Source organism: Alnus glutinosa, chromosome 5 (assembly GCF_958979055.1).
Source record: "Alnus glutinosa chromosome 5, dhAlnGlut1.1, whole genome shotgun sequence".
Lineage (NCBI taxonomy): Eukaryota > Viridiplantae > Streptophyta > Magnoliopsida > Fagales > Betulaceae > Alnus > Alnus glutinosa.
The window spans coordinates 16580825-16593852 of NC_084890.1; positions in this window are offsets into that span (position 1 = coordinate 16580825).

Here is a 13028-nt window from a genome sequence, read left to right on the forward strand (position 1 = left end):
GGAGAATTAGCTTGTAGTTGGCTTCGTCAGCAGTGCAGTGTGTGTGTAATATCCCAACCTTAGATTTGTTTAACATAGTTAAATGGATCACATGAGAGTAATATGACCAACTTATTTTTCTAAGCATACTTGTATGAAAATAAATTGCCACGTGACATTTATTGTATAGAGTTGTAATGTCCAAAAAATTAATTAGGTGTTAGAAACTTGAATTAGACTAATTAAGTGAGAAAGTAGGAAAATATGGGAAAATATGGGATGAACACTTTGAAAACGTTCAGAGTTTCTGAGTAGTTTTCCCGGATGGACCAAAATATATGTCCGGGCGGACTTAGCAGAAGGTCCCTTTCTGTTGTTGTGTTCGGACGGTTAGCGGACAGAACTCTTAGTGAGTTCCAATTCATGCGCGTGTCAGGATGAAAGATTTATGCATCCGGATAGCTTCACCCGAAAGTGGCACCACGCACATGCGTGTCCAGACAGCCCACTTGCCTATTCGGACAGGCTTCAATTGAAATTGCTAGAGCGAGTTTCTCCAACTCATTTCTCGTTTTCTCTCCCTCTCTCACCCAAGTTCTCTTTCTCTCACTTAGGTTTTTATATCAAAACCCTAGATATTGGTAGATTGAAGCCTCCAAACTCAAATCTGACACCGGAAACGTGATCCTTGCTACAAGATCTATGTTTTCACCGATTGGTTTGAGGTAAATCCGAAAATCCTAGTTCTTCTAGATTTTGTGTAGATTTTTGAGAGTTTAAGTTTAATCTCTCAAATTTCTCTAGGTTTTGTGTATTTTGGAGTATTCTAGACAACTTCCAAGTGTTGGGTTGCATTTTGGTGAGAAAATCAAGGTAAGACCGAAAAACCTAATTTTTTTTAATAAGTATTGTAAATTGGTAGATTTTGTGTCAAACCTTAAGATAATCTTATGGGTTGTTGTAATTAGTTAATGGGTTATCAAATGGAACCCTAGAAGTTTATGGGTTTTCTATGGGTTTTAGTTCTTGAGGAATTCAAGAGCTAAATGGGGATTTAGAGTTAGAAATGGTATGTGTTAGAATTAATGTGTCATCACAATGTATTGTACAGTAATACTTTGTGTGGCTTTCGAGGAAGATTCCTTCATAGCCGAATTGTCAAGCAGCCAAAGTGAGTATTCTAGTCACTGATAAAAGATAATATGTTTTGTGTGATTTTAGAATATTATAAAATGTTATATTTGCTTAAACCCGAGCCGATGATATTTTGTGATAATATATGCTTTTTTGATGCTTTCGATACTTTGAATTATGTTGAGATAAGTATTAATGATGGTTTAAGAGATTTAAAGTATGATTTATGAAATTGAGAATGACTTAAAGGATTTCATGAAATGTTTATTGATTTATGAAAGTGATAAGTTGTTGAAAGCATGAGCATGATTATGTATAAAGAGATTAAGGAGCCAAAGTTGAATCCATAATATAATGTAAATGGAGCCGAAGTTGCCTCCTGTTATGATGACATGCATGCCATGAGTTTATGAAAAGTTTTGATAATGTTTTATGAGGTATTTCATGCTACACGTAATAATATGTCTATGAGTCTCAATGGGAAAGAACATATGTATATTTCTATTCGACTAGATTGCATATGATAATTTAGCGATGTCATATTTGGATTTGTCTATGTAATTGTATTCTCTAAAGTAGTAGAATATTTGAATGCTTGTATAACCAAGTTATGATGTTAGTGATTTTTATGTTTGGATGTGCTTGTATACTTGTATTCTCCGAAGTAGTGAAATATTTGTATCTTGCATAACCAAGCCATTAGGTCACATATTTTTATGCTTAGATGTGCCTGTATGCTTGTATTGCAATAGTAATTATCACTAAGTATCCTATCTCCAAGAATGTCATAATTAAAACTATAACTCAAAAATGACACTTGATAAGAAATTATTCTAACCATGAAATTTACTTTATTCTCGTACCTCAAAATCATAGACATAACGTTGCCTTATATAACTGGGGTTCTCATCCATTCCATGTGGAGATCATTATCATAGCAGAGCTTTGCTGTGCTTAAAACATCTAAACTTGTTAATCTCAAATAGAAGAATATTTATTCTATACTAACTCTTTATCAAGTGATAATCCAATTATTTAACTACTAACATCAAGATAGGGTGAGTAAAGATTCAGCACTTACAAAGCTATTTAAGCTTTAGAGTCATATATGAAAAACCAAAGACATTTATTTTTGAACATAATTGAAAGTGGTACCATGTGCATTGACACATATTTTCAAAAATCATTGTATCAAATATTGTTTTCATAAAGAAATTTTATTGTTTTGAAATCTTTTGAAATCATATAATAATACATGAATGAGTATTAATTCTCATCCCGGAACACGAGTTTAACTCACTCATGTTCAATGGATTGTTTTACACAAATGAGTATTCTCATTCTGGAACAAAAGTTTTACTCCTCTATTCAATAGGAGTATCTCAGTTGCTATTAGACAATATATATATATATATATATATATCATTTTTTTAAAAAACTTTTCTTTGAAAATAATTTCATTGTATCTAAACATTATTTGTAAACATTGAAATAATGTGAAAGTTCATACTTGAGACATTTTTCTTGTTTCAAAATCATTCTTTAATCAAAATAGTTTCACATCCCAAGAATAGTTTCATATCCCTTATTTTGTAGTATAAACTTCATTTAGTATGCTAGTCAGATCAATATGCTTCCTAGCGCATATAAGAACACATCAAAATGCAAACATTCATATACCATTAAGGGATTTCACTCATCGAAGCATACATAATTATTCATCAAACAATACTATACCATCTATTAAAATCCACACAAAGCATTAGAAAAGTGGTTTATATTTCTTATAGCTCTTGTGTTATTTTTTACTTTCTAACTTTATAGGGTCAAGTCTTAGGATCCTCAAAGTAAACTGGTCTGATATCATATTGTAACGGCCCGCCTTTTACAAAACAGCGTAAGTGAAAATTTTGATTTTACACGTGACATTACGACATTACCAAAGATAAGATTTAGCAGCGGAATGTATTTTTCAACCTCAAGACTTAGGAATTTATACCATAATACATTGAGCTAATTGAAATACCTCTAAACATTGATTATTAGTCATTTACCTTTTCTTTATACTAATTACATCAAAACATGTGTCGTCAGAGACACATAAACATACATGAAAAATCTATTAAATACAAACATGTTACATTCAAAAGAATACAAAACATTAATATTTACAAGGAAGTAATAATAGCTATATTATCTCTAAATCTTTAATGCTAACATAGTCCAATTCTTCATCGTTAGAATCTGCACCAATGAGTATGTGATTGCGGATACTTCCACAATCTCATACTTTATTTGTGTGAGTTAACCATTACCAATAATATGATGCTTATAAATTTATTTAGAAAGGAACATCATAATGCAATAGCTATATGTCTATATGTGTACGCAATTCATGTTCCGGTCATGAGTTGAATATATATATATAAAGCAATGATATTGATAGTTTTAATGCAAGTCTTAAAAGATCATCTTTCTTTCACTCCACTCGTTGTAGTCTCGGTTGCGCAAGTCTTAAAAGATCATCTTTCTTTCACTCCACTCAATTAACGCATGCAATTAACGTCTTTCTCGAGCCACAACTCCTCACACTACTAGCTTATTTGTTCATCCCGGACACCTCCGATTTTTTAGTATTAATCTTTCATGGGACTAAACCCACTGGTGGCTCTGCCAGCTTTGTTGCATAACTTCATTAATTAAAACTAAAATAAAATGTGCAAATTTATATGCGCAAACAAATAAATAAATCCATAACCATGATATTATGGATAACCAACTAGTATCACTTTCAATGAGTAAGAAATACTCATAGTACTTTGGTGCAGTTCTCAGTTCATAAATCTGCAATATATATATATATATATATATATATATATATATATATATATATATATATATATATATATATTTAATATTAATATCTTCACTCATAAATCCTAATAGTATATACCTAAATATACTTATCGTTTATATTTGGAAAAACTCATTTATATTTATAAACACTTAACAAAATATGGTTTAGTCTTAATATTATTTTTCAACAATAACACCTATATTCTTTTTCTGTAAAAATACTAATACTTCTAGCAAAACCTAATCATTTTTAAGGAACATCAATCCTAACACCAAATCTCCAATCTTTTATTAATAACATAAATTAATATTAAAAAATCCTGAAATTAGCAAACTTACCAATAAATTTGAAACATAATTTAATTGTAACACCCACATGTAATTCACCAAGAAGCCAACACATCACATACATTGGCCGAACCCAAAAGACCAAAACAGGAAACACTTCAAGCTTCAAAACACACATGATCTATCCCAAAAATCCATCAACTCAAAATACTACACAATCGGTTAAACCCATCAAAATTAATACTTGATTATATTTAAAAACCCAACTTTTCCTCTCTCAAACCGATTCCTATCCTAAACACAGAAAATAACCAATCAACCAAAATAAGGAAGAACACCATAAAATTATCAATATACCCATACGACTGAAACACACACAACTGGACAGAGGATCCATAACTAGCTAAACAAGGACCCAAATCCACACGCACACACTACTGGCTAAAGTAGTCTATTAACCACTGAATAAAGGATCCTCCAAAAACACACGGGTTGTAATGTTCCGAATTTTAAATAGCATTTTAAGAGTAAAATCTAGAGGATAAACGACTATGATTAATTAAATGTCTAGAAAATGCAAGGGGACGCAGAGAAAACACATAGAAAATCCTAGAAGCGGTGTTTCTGGCCTAGTGTCCGGACGCTTGCTTAGCCTGTTCGGACGGCTGCCTCATGAATCACGTGACATCAAATGTATGTGCGTCCGGATGTTCACTTATCCCGTTCGGACGACACTTGTTTTAAAGAGGCAGATTGCCAATTTTCTTCTAGGCAGAATCGGATCTCTCTCCCATTCTCTCGATTTCTCTTTGATTTTTCATGGCAAAACTGTGATCTATGAAGATCCAACCGTCCAAACTCAAATCCGATTGCGGAAATGTGATCTATGAAGCCCGATCTATGTTTCTACCGATCGTTTTGAGATAAATCGTTAAACTTGTATTTTTGAGATTTTAGGTTAAATCTTGTAAAATATGAGTTTTATCTTGATTATACTTTAGGCTTGGTATTGTTTGGAGCTTGCAAAGATCTTGTAATACCCGGAAAATATCATACTTAGGTTAATAATGCTTAGGATAATAAAATTTACATGCGTGTACGTAGGTATAAGATCTAATTAATGTTAGCTATAGATTAAATAGAATTGTGTATATGTACATGTATAGAAATCGGATAAGTAAAGATATTATTACCAAAGTTGATCGAGCGACTTTATAGTCGATCGAGCGACTTTGGAAGCGAAGTCGATCGATTGAATATTAAATCGATCGAGCGACTTAATGTTTGCGGGTAAATGGGGTCGATCGAGTGACTTTACAGTCGATCGAGCGATTTTGGGTCGAAGTCGATCGAGTGACTGAATAGTCGATCAAGCGACTTAATTATCCAGTGTGATGCAGTTTACGTAAAAGCTACTAATGCCGATTTTATTTCCCTTAAATCTTCAACCCACACCATGATTTTGGTTCCAGATGATCATATCCCCATCTAGTTAGTCTAGTTAGCCCAATTTGGTTTCAATACCAACTAGATTTTTATAGATATCAAGTAATCATTGTCTAAAGATTTGAGAATAGTGTCCTAGGGGGATATGGGCTACGATTTTGGGAGCAGATTTGGCTTCAATCCAGCCATTGAAAGGGGTCTAGCCTGCTTCAATCTCAGCCATACAAGTCCTCTATATATTTAGAGTTGATGATCAAGGCCTCATGAAAAATTGAAATGACTTCTAACACAAAGTAAGTGTGTGTGTGCACAAAGTGTTAACAAAATATCAATGCGGAATTTAAAAGACACAAGAAGTTTTGTTAACAAAGTGGAAAACTCAATATGAGAAAAACCACTACGGGGCAGCCAAACCCAAGATATCCACTATTCAGAAGACAATGCTAGATACAAAGTAGTAGTACTCACCCCTGATGCAATGGTCGTACCTTGCACTTTAACGTGTAACCTAACACAAACACCTTCCAACCAGGTCTCCTACCTGAAGGGGTCTTCAATGGAGTCCTTTACCTTAGGGCCAACCCCTAAGATAGACTTTAGATCAGCGCAGCAATAGCACACACAACAACGGCTTCAGAGAGACTAACTCAGCTCAATAATCTCACAATATAACTCTCTAAGCACTAATAGAATTCAATATCGAATTCTTGCTGTTCTCAAGCCTAGGGACCTCTATTTATAGGCTGAGAGTTCAAATGAACGTCTGGCTTGATAAAACCTAGGCGTCGTCTGGACAATAGTCATAGGGCATCCGGACAGACAACTATGCAATCGGCTTTCTGAAAATTTCATCGAAATTCTTTCCTGATTTGAGCCGCGTTTGGACAGTGGTGCCCTGTCGTTTGGACGGCCGCACTTCCGCTACAAGTAATTTCCATATCAAGGCTTCGCTGGTCCGGACCAGGGGAATGGTCATCCGGACGGTTGATCTGATGCACGCAATTTCCATATCTGATGCTCGCTCGTCCGAACCAAGAAGACTGACATCCGGACATCTGGATTTGAATGTGATACTTGCCTTATGAATGAGCTCGTCCGGACGGGAATCCATGTCCTCCGGACGGTTGCTGCGATCTTCCCATAACTGTGTTTTGGAAGGAAATCCCATAGCTGGTCGAACACCAAGTGTCGTTCGGACGTGCTGCTGAAACGTCCTGATGGATGCAAGCTGGAACAGTTTGGAGCTTCTCGACACAGAGGAAGGTCCGGATGAAAAGTTCTCGTCGTCCAGACGGATGATGCTTTGGACAGTTGGGTGTCCGGACGGTATATCACATCGTCTGGACGGCTAGCAGGGAACCAAAATTTTTTGACTTGTAAACTGTGCAGAATCTTCTGGAAGCACTCTGAATAGCAAAATCCCTGTTAAAAAGCATCTTTACAAAGAAGTGATTTTGTCCAACAGAATGTGGCCAACTACAAACTAACAAACTCCCCCTTTGGTCATTCTGGGACAAAAAATCACTTGACCGGTTAAAAATACAATCCCAGTCCAAATAAAAAATTACTCCCCCCTTTTTGTCACAAATGGATAAAGGGTAAAACAGAGTAATGATAAAAACCACACAAAAATTATTCCCCCTAAAGCTCTCAGAAGGACCACGGTAAACAGAGTAATAAAATATCTAGGAGTTTAAACAAATGTAGCAAATTATCAAAAAGATAACACAAATGTCTCAAAATATATCAAAAACTACAACGGGAAAAGAAAATTAGGATGCATCTGCCATCGGTGCATCGTCCTCGTCATCACTGCTGGATGGGTGATGGAACTTGAGACACTCCCGGAGATCAATCTGATTTTGCTCCACACGGAGGTTAATTGAGTGAACCTCCTGCTACATGGCCAAGATGGACTGCTGCATGGATGACATGGAGAGCTGCATGGAACTCATGCCCCCCTGAATAGCTGATAATGCCTCCATAATCTGCGAATAGCTGGCATCCTGCTGAGGTGGCAGAACAGTCTGAGAAGAGGACGCCACATCTGGAATGCCTACAGGAATAGGAGGAGGAGGGGGCACATCATCATCTTGATCATCTCGCCGTAGTTGTGCATTGGACTTCATTAGAGTCTGCTTGCTGATAGGATCTTGGATCTTTATCTTCGGCTCGCCAACAATACTAATGCCTGACTGTAGAATAATCTGTGTGAGCAGGCTGCCAAATGGGAGATCGGTATTGCCCTCATCACGGGCCTCTAGAATAACGCCTAAAATATGCTTGCACAAGCAGAAAGGCAAGCGAAGATTGATAGCATACACGAACTGGGCCCTCTTCAAAATCAGGTCACTGCGCCTAACGACGGGCCAAAGGTTGTGCTGGACAATCTTGACTAGCATGCGGTGTGGGGCAGATAAGGCACTGATCCTGATGGTGATGGGGCGCTCCTCTCCTTGGGGAACAACATGAAAGAATTCTCTGAGATCATCCAGAGAAGGAGGGATTACCACCTCATTATAAGGGCTGCCAGGAATCTGGAGAATAGGTACTCCTATGAACTGATTGATGATCTGGGGATCAACAGTGATAGTATGCCCGCCTACAGTGGACTGAAGCACCAACCCGGGGTCATCATCCTGAACCACCTCGAGGTTGGCATAGAATAGCCTGACCAGCCTGGTGTACACAACACAGGCACATGTGTGTAGATACCCCCAATGATAGGTCTGGATAGTGTCGTGGATACTGTCTAGAGGAGCCACCATGATGTCTGACCGAACAACATTCCTCTCAACAATGACTAGTCGGTCCATAATCTTAGCTCTAAGGGCTGCCTTATCTCCCTCTGTCCTCTGTCGGACCCTGCACTGTGGATTGCCTGCAGACATGGTTCTGCAAAAGAACCCAACTAGATTTGCCAATAATAATCCAAAAGAAATATTCTTGTTAGTTCACAAAAAAATCTGGCATTATAACAACAGTTAAATGGACATTTCAAAAAATTACAAACATGAAATATCACAATATAGTCCACCAAAACAGATAGTCCCAACACTGCAGATATCATAAATATGCATCTCAATAACATTCCCAAAATAATCAATATTCTAACAGTTACAAAAAAACTGAAAAGAATAAAGTGAACTAGAAAAAGTACCTGGAATGTGGAGAGTAATGCATAAAAGGACAAAAGAGGGCGAGAAAATGCAAAAACTCTCGAGAAGTCACTCACTAGAAGCCAAAAGAGGAAGAGAAAATGTGGGGTAGCTTCAGAAATGCGGCGGCCAGGGTTTATAAAACTTGTGGGGTTCCCGTCCGGATGGCTCATTAACCCATTCGGACGGGCATTGCCTCGTAAACATGCGGACAGACCGCGCACATTCGGACGTGTAACCTTACCGTCTTTCCGTCGGAGCCGCACGCGTCCGGACGTGTAACATAACCGTCCGGCCGCTTCACACTGAAAAGACAAAACTTGAGGAAAAATTTGCAGAAATTATTTTCCTAAGGTCAGCTTCAGAACATGCATGTATAATCAACTGAAAAAACATTCAAATAGCATCTCAAAACTAAGCAGAGATATAAGAGAGAGTTCAGAGTTCAGAGTTCAATCAGCACAAAGATTTTCTTGTAGACAGAAAATTTAAATAGACAACTCAACTCATGCAATGTGTGTGTGTGAAGACTTTTCCCACAAGGTATGACTTTCATTGATATGACAAAAAGCAACCAGATTTTCTAGACAATAGAGAAAATCAGTGAAAGATTAGTCAAAAGTTAAACCTTATTCAGTACTAGGGCCTAGCCACCCTCATCTGATACACTCCCCCTAAAATGTAGCACCCAATTTGTTTTACTTGTACCATGAAGGACAAGGCATATTGCAAATTTAGAACATAAGCAGAAAATATACATATATAGCGCATAATTCATAACAGTAACTACTTGATTCTTTTGATGCTGCAACCTAGAGAAAATGCCAGAATTTTTAGGTTCTAGGTTCAACTAGCATTTGGTCAATTTGGCCATCTTATCAAAAACCTCTTCTCTTATCCAGAATTTCTAGACGCAAAAAGCCAGAGAATGAAAGATGTACCTTTAGGGGAGTCTTGGATAGTCTACATTTTCATTGTATGAGGAAAGAAGCTATCCAACTTTTGCATATATAGGAAAACACTTGGCAGATATAGTCATAAACTCTTAATCAGATCTAAGCAAAGTAGATTAATACATAAAGAATTGAGATATCAGGTGAAAACACATGCAATATCTGATATGCCAAGAAAAGAAAAAAATTTCCAGCAATTTCTCTCCATTTTTTTTGTTAGTTTTTGTATTGGCTGCATTCTGTTGGACAAAATCACTTCTATGTAATGTTGCTGCTTTCACAGGGATGCTGTTTTATTCAGAGTCTACACTTCAGTTATGAGCTTCAAGAAGACTCTGTACAGAATTCAAATTAGTCAGTTTAGTTCCCTTGCATCCTTCCGAACGACGTGGTATTCCGTCCGGACGCTCATCAGTCAGCAACATCCGTCCGGACGACGTGGTATTCCGTCCGGACACTCATCTGTCAAAGCGTCATCCATCTGAACGACGATAACTTTCCATCCGGATGCCCATCAGTGTCTAGAAGCTTCGAACAGTTCAAGGTTGCATCTGTCCGGACGCTATACAGTGTTTGACAAGCATTAGGGTTTCTACCTCAAGACACAGTTATGGGAAGACGGCTGCAACTGCCCGGACGATGTGTGATCCTGTCCGGATGATGTCCTCCATAAGGCAAGTCATGCATACAGAGTTCAATCGCCCGGAAGTCAGTCTTCATGGTCCGGACGATCAAGCATCATATATGGAAATTGTGTGCAACAGTTCAACCGTCCGGACATCAGCCTTCAAGGTCCGGACGCTCAAAGCCTTATTATGGTAATTACGTGCAGCCGAAGTGCAACCGTCCGGATGCTAGGGAAACACCGTTTGGATGCGGCCTTGTTATGGAACCTTTCAGTGCTACTTTGGAAAGGCAGTTGCAGTTGACCGTCTAGATGTTCGGTCAAGCCGTTCGGACACCCTTCGGTATTTTGGTCATAACTGTTTACTCAAATATCGGATTGGGACGAAATTGGCGTCATTGGAAGCTAATGAAAAATGCTGTACATTGATGGTCCGTACGACCATTAGAATAATCCGTACATCTCCCATCCGGACGGAAACATCAAGCGTCCGGTCGGCCCTATAGAATTTTCCAGAATTGCTTTTCGGACACAAAAACAGTAGCCCGTCTGGACAGCCAAGGCTTCTGTCCAGACGCGCGTGCCAGAGACTCTGATTTTGACCTGTTTTAGGTCTTCTTAAGCCTATAAATAAGAGGCTCAAGGCATGCATTCGACACAGAATTCGGTGGTGAATTCCTTATAGCTTAGAGAGGGTGTTTAGGGAGATATTGAAGATCTGCTAGCTCTCTAACTTTTGCCAGTGTTTGATTTGATCTGCTGTGAAGTCTATCTTAGGGGTTGGCCCTAAGGTAAAGGATTCCATTAAAGACACCTTCAGGAAGGAGACTTGGTTGGGAGGCATTCGTGTTGGGTTATACATTAGAGTTCAAGGTAAGACCAGTGCATCAGGAGTATGTGAGTACTACTACTTTGTAACTAGCTTTGTCTTCTGAATAGTGGAAATCCTGGGTTTGGCTGCCTCGGAGTGGTTTTTCTCTTAATTGAGTTTTCATTTCGTCAACAAAATATTTTTCTCCTTTAATTTCCACATTTAATATTTTGTTGCACACTGTTCACACACACTTGTATAAATTAGAAGTCTCTTTATTTTTCATTTTTTTTTATTAAACAAAATGCTATATCGAAATGACATCATATAACATACAGGGCATGATTAAACCTGTGTAAGCTCGATGTTGCCAATACAGAAAAACAGTCGCTCGACTTGCTTTTTCTGTCTTCCCCAAATAGTACCTGCAATATTTTCTCAAGAGAAATAGGGGGCAAAATAAAACTGGTTCCTAGATTGCATAGTAAGCACAAAATATAGCAAGTAAAAGTCAAGCAATCAAACCTGATGCCTTAGGATTAGGAACCAAATCCTAGGCATGAACACCTTTTCCTACTAGGTGCGTACATTCCCCCTCATGGGGTGACCATCTCCCTTCTTTCTGACCCAAGCCTGCGTTCCTGTGGGTGGTTGCTGGCAGGACTTCATCTGTTGACCCATCCACTCCATCATGCTTTGCATCCAAATAGGTGGCTCCATGCAGTATTGATCATCTTCCACCTTCTACGGCCGTTTAAAGTGCTTGGATTTGGTCTTGGATTTGCCACTATGATTGGCAGGTACAAATTGCTACTGAGGTCGCTAATGCTGTGATTCATGGTGTCGTGGGGCATGAGACCAAGGAGCTTGATATTGAGGAGCCTGATGCCTTGGTGCTTGATTCCATGGAGCATGATACCATGGAGTCTGCTGTTGGGCTAGAGGTCTTGTGCCATAATTTGCTTATTTGGGCACTTCTTTATTGACCTTTGCCTTTTGCACTTTAAGAAGGGAGCACTAGGGCCGAACATGCCCACTTAAACTGCAGTGGTGGCATATAGGAGATTTTCTGATGGAAGGAGGCTTTTGAGTGCCCGGAACATCTCTATCAATTTTGTCCTTCCCTTTATCTTCAACGGTGGAGGGAGGCTCTGGGACTGCAGGCTTAACAAAGACAGTCCTAGAAGTAGAGGGAGTATCAGAGGGAGGAGCTACATACCCGAGACTAGTCTTGTTGGTTGGGCTCTTCTGGATAGATAGCATTCGAGTAAGCTTTTCATCAGTGATTCTTTCTAATTGGAGCTGTGTCTCTAGTAGCTTCTCCTCTAGCTCTTGTATTTTGTGTAGCAATGAACTCTTCTCAGTTTGCAAACTATTCAGATCATGAATGTGCTGCTTGCGACCTTCCCTCAGCTTTTCATACTCTACATAGAGAGTTTTGTATGCCTCCTTGAGTTCTTCCCCATCATCATTATGCTCCAAGTAAGAATCTTCCTCTTCGACATGTGGTGCCACGAAGGCTAGAAATTTCTCTTGCTCAGGAGCTTATTCTTCCTCGGACTCATCACTTAGAGTCACGTTGTATGCCTTCCCTTTGCCCTTTTTGAGGTTCCCGCAATCAGCTCGTATATGCCCAAATCCTGAGCACTCAAAACATTTTGGACCTCTGGGATCTTTCTTCTCTGCTTCCTCAGATTCAGCTTCTCTGGAGCTTTCTTCATCTTTTCAGAAAACTTCTTCTTGAATCGGTCATCTCCCATTAGTCTTCTGAAATTTTT